Source organism: Trichechus manatus, unplaced genomic scaffold (assembly GCF_000243295.1).
Source record: "Trichechus manatus latirostris isolate Lorelei unplaced genomic scaffold, TriManLat1.0 scaffold00038, whole genome shotgun sequence".
Taxonomy (NCBI): Eukaryota; Metazoa; Chordata; class Mammalia; order Sirenia; family Trichechidae; genus Trichechus; species Trichechus manatus.
The window spans coordinates 13,759,000-13,763,923 of record NW_004443974.1 but is presented as its reverse complement, the minus strand read 5'-3'; the positions used below and the strand labels follow the sequence as shown (position 1 = coordinate 13,763,923).

Genomic DNA, 4,924 nt, shown 5'->3' with positions numbered 1-4,924 from the left:
TGGCCTGGGCAACAGAATGAAGTGGGCTTTGCTCGATCCATTTGCAGGTTTCTGCCAATTGCAGCACTGCTGAGTGAAGACAGTGTCTGCTCCTGCTCCACTATCTCGTTCTCAGATATTCTACACTGATGGAACACATGAATAAGCAAAAGTCTCAGCGTACACTGCTCCTGGAGCAGTTGCTACCGCTCTCCTCCAATCCACTGCTACATTCATCACACTCATACTTGCTTCCCAGAATACCATGCATCATGAAAGCCCCCTTCCCTGCCCACTTTCTCTGAATGGCCAGGGACATTGCTCTGGTCATCTCACAGATTAGCAGCTATGGGAGAAGACAGCTGGTACGGATTCCTAGTCTCTGCTGTTGTTGCTGTTAGCTGCCATTGAGTCAGCTCCCAATTTATGGTGACCCCATGCACAATGGAACAAAATGCTGCCCAGTCCTGCACCATCCCCATGATCGGTCATGAAATGGGCCATTATGATCCATAGGGTTTTCACTGGCTGATTTTCAGAAGTAGATTGCCAGACCTTTCTTTCTTGTCCATCTTAGTCTGCAAGCTGTGCTGAAACCTGTTCAGTATGTGTCATGGCAAGACACAAACATCCACTGGCATATAGGTGGTGGCTGTGCATGAGGTGCATTGGCTGGGAATTGAACCCAGGTCTCCCACATGGAAAGCGGGAGTTCTACCACTGAACCAACAATGCCTCCCAGGTCTCTGAGTGGGAGCAAATGGAGAAGGTTCAGACGGCTTCCCACCTTTGTGCCCTCGTCTCTGTGTCACAGGTTCCTCTCCCACACTCCCCCACTGGTATCATTAGCAGTGGTTCCTCCCACTTTCCAACACTGAGTGAGGTTTCATCTTTCTGCCTTCATGGGTATTTAGTGGAAAAATAAGAACAGCTGCATCAGGGTGTTTCTAACCAGATGCCATTTTACACTGAAGTTCACAGGCTTTTTTTTTTTTTAACCAGACTTATTCATTCATGCATTCATTTATTCCAAAACTGTAGTGCCTTCACTGCTTGGCATCATAGAGGAGGTCAAGATAAATCAGCTAATAATCCAGGAGGGTTTTGCAAGGATGGAGGAATGAGGTACAGGCCCGGGTTCCAGCAGCTGGGGAGACTTGGAACGTAGGCGCCCTCGTCCCTCTCCTCTCTAAGGCTCCCCAGGGGTGTCTCCATCTAGAAGACCTCATTCGCATGCCCCCAAATCACCAATCTGTGAGCACCTACTTTGGTCCAGGTGGCTCTGGAGGAGAGACAGTGATAGATGCATCGGGATTCCTGCTCTCATGAAGCATGGTTACCATCTTCCTGATTTAGAGCATGATTCCAGGTTGTCATCATAGTTTGGGATGGTTATTTGGCTAATAAAACTGCTAAACTCCTGCGAGGCTGATGGCTCCATGAGGGCAGGAAAGTGTCTATATCCTTGGTGCTAGCACAGCTGGGACCAGGCAGGGTTGCCTGGAGGAGAGGCCATCTGAGCTGGGCTCTGAAGGATGTCTAGACGTTTGGTGGATAGGGCAAGAGTGGGGGCAGAAAAGAGGGATGGTTTCTCTCTCCTCAGGGTCTTCTCAAACCTGGCACTGTGGTTTCTATCGCTACTATGTGGAGAAAATTCCTCTCTAGACCTCTTCAGGGCTTACTAGCCCCAAGGGCTGGGCTGGTACTCAGAGAAGGATGAGGCCTGCAGTGCCTGTCCCAGTGGATGGATGTGTCCTAAAGGAAAGGACAACCAGGTCACCTAGGTCAAAAAGTTAAGCCCCGGAGAATGGACAGGTTCTCTGCGTTCACCTCCCATGAGTACCCTCTTCAGCTTGCTTCTTTGTCTTTATCTTTTTTAAGCAGACATAAGTGGTGCCCCTCCCACTGTGCCAGCCTCCAAGCTGTCATTGCTTTTCCAATAGGCATGTTCATGGCTGGGTCTCCTGGATGTGAACCAAAAGCCATTTGCTTCAGAGGTAAGGTTTGAGTCAGGCCCAGCTGGGTTTTCCATCCTTTATTTGCCCAATCCTATTAATAATTAACGGTACAGTAATGAGAATTGCTTTTAATAGAATCTGCTGCCATCACTGCATTCTGTTCCCCTCCAAGGGTTTCCCCCAAAAGGATTCATGCTCACACGGCTGTGTCTCCTATCACAGGCACCAGGAAGCCGGAGGATTCCCTGTTGATGTGCTTCACGGCCCCCTCTTCTCTCTCGAGCCTGAGCCCCACTCCTCCCTGACCTGGAAACCCTTCTTGTTCCTCTACGTTTCCTACTCCCCTCCCTGAAGCCCTGCCTGCAGTCCCCTTGAGGTTCCCACCGTAGAGTGAGGCCCCCATCTGGCCCAGCCAAGCGTGGCCCTGTCACGCCTCATCTATCACTAGGACACACTGGTCCTGCTTGCCTGGGACAGGGCAGACAGAAGCTGATGTGAGCCCAGCCCTAGGGCGGGCTTGGGACCCACACCTCCACCCAGGGACTGACCTTCTGAATGGAAAACTCACGCAAAGCAAAGGCTAGCAGAGCAGGTGTAGTGGGAAGGGCCTGGTCGGCCTGAGGGTCAAGTTCTGGTTGAGCCACCATTTGTGGGACTTTGGAAGAGTGCTGTCACACACACACACACCCCTCGGCCTCCATAATATTCACTCCAGGAAAACACCCACAGTGTGCCCAGGGTTTTAGCCAGAACCAGTTGCTGTCAACTCCGACTCATGGCAACCTCATGTGTGTCAGAGTAGAACTGTTCTCCGTAGGATTTTCAATGGCTGATTTTTCAGAAGTAGATTGCCTGGGCTGTATTCTGAAGCACCTCTGGGTGGCCTTGAACCGCCAACCTTTTGGTTAGTAGAGCAGAGCATTAACCATTTGTGCCACCCAGGGTTTTAGCTAGAGCGATGCTATTCATTGTGGCATCATTTATAATATCAAAACTTGGAAACCACCTCCGTGTTCAACAGTAGCAGATTGGGTGAAATTCGTGTGAATGCATCTACACAGTGGACCCTTGGCCGCCACTGGAAAGGAGGGTATAGGCCTGCTTCCCAAACTGTCCTGTGCTGAGGGACCCCTGGGGATCCTGGGAAAATGCAGATTCTGATTCAGCAGGTCCATGGCGGGGGCAGGGCTGAGATTCTGCACTTCTGATCAGCTGCTGGGCGGGGAGCGCTCTCCCAGTACTCTGGTATAGATGAAGTTCAGTTCCACTGGAGAATGGAAGAATCCGATTACTAAACAGAGTGTTCTATGATCCCCTTCCTGTGCTCAAAGAGCAGCTCTCGCTACACATTCATTAGAAAGTCTGGAGACTAGAAGCTCCAGTGCTCCAAGTGGTTGTAGATGGGTGATGAATTATAGAGCATTTAAAATTTTCTCTTTGGTGTATCTTAATTTCAAAATTATCCACAATTAACATGTACTACTTTTGTAAATAGAGATTTTTTTTTTTTTAAAGAACAAATGTTCCCTTCCGTTCCCTACAACACAATCAGGGTAATATTCAGTTTGGAAAGGCAGGGGAATTCTGAGAAGGCGAGGCTTCATGTGGATTCTGGCCTCACTCCAAAGCTTTTGTGGAGGGCTGTGGGCCATGAGGCTTGGGCGGCCTTCCTTGAGCCCTCACCACGTGCCTGACGCCGGGCTGAGCTCTCTGCACCCGTTATCCGCCTGTATCCCACAACTCCCTGAGAGGGGGCCATCACCACAGGGACTGGTACTAGTGCCACTTTGCAGCAGAGGGAACTAGAAGCTCTACGAGGTGAGTGACCTGCCTAGGGTCACTTCGTTCCCTCTGGTGGAGATGTGGGTGGCAGGAGGGTGTGTGTTGAGGGGACCATCTGTACCAGCTGCAAGGAAGCCCCTTCCTCCTTGAAGGATTTTAAAGAAAAAAATTTTATTGTGTTTTAGGTTAAAGTTTACATAGCAAATTAGGTACCCACGTAGCAATTTTTATACAACTTGTTCCATGACACGGTTACATTTTTCACATTGTGTCAATGTTCTCATTATTTCCATTCTTTTTGTTCTGTTTCCATTAATCTAGTTTCCCTGCCCCTCCTTAGCTTCTCATCTTTGTTTTAGGATAAATGTTGACTGTTTGGTGTTATAGCATTGATTATTTAAGGGAGCACAGTATTCACGGAGATTCTGATTATTTTATAAGCCAGTCTATTATTTGGATGAAAGGTGACCAACGGGAGTGGCTTCAGTTCCAAGGTCAAAGGCTATTTTAGGATGATAGTCTCAGGAGTTCCTCTAGTCTCTATCACTTGAAGGACTTTTGTCACTAGTCGAGGTGGCCTCACGAGAAAATCCAGAACCATGATCCCTTAATGAAGAGCTTTGAAAATTAGCCGGAGTTTTCACATCCTCAGGGAAGCAATGGGGAGCCATCAAGTGTTCTGAGTGCAGAAGAAATGATCCAAGTTGTGGTCAGCTTGGAGCAGAGAGCTACAGTGACAGGAGACACAGACACATGGTAGGAGGTGATCGAAACAAGCCAGGCCAGATGATATATAATAATAAGAGCAACACGATGATGTTGTTGTTGTTGTTAGGTATCGTTGAGTAGGTTCCGACTCAAAGCAACCCCGTGTACAACAGAGGTAAACACTGCCCAGTGCTGTGCCATCCTCACAGTTGTTGCTATGTTTTGAGCCCATTGTTGCAACCACTATGTCAGTCCATCTCGTTGAAGGTCTTCATCTCTGTTGATGACGTTCTACTTTACCAAGCATAATGTCCTTCTCCAGGGACTGGTCCCTCCTGATAACATGTCCAAAGTACATGAGACGAAGTCTCGCCATCCTCGCTTCTAAGGAGCATTCTGGCTGTACTTCTTCCAAGACAGACTTTTTTGTTCTGGCAGTTCATGGTATATTTAGTATTCTTCACCAACATCATAATTCAAAGGCATCATTTCTTCTT

General features: G+C 48.4%; 1 non-coding gene across 1 annotated transcript; it reads right to left on the bottom strand.

Annotated features, from left to right (window-relative positions):
- Window positions 1-643: 643 nt before the first annotated feature.
- On the bottom strand, window positions 644-714 carry TRNAG-UCC (transfer RNA glycine (anticodon UCC)). The gene has a single exon. It is a non-coding gene; the product is annotated as a tRNA-Gly (tRNA).
- Window positions 715-4,924: the final 4,210 nt, after the last annotated feature.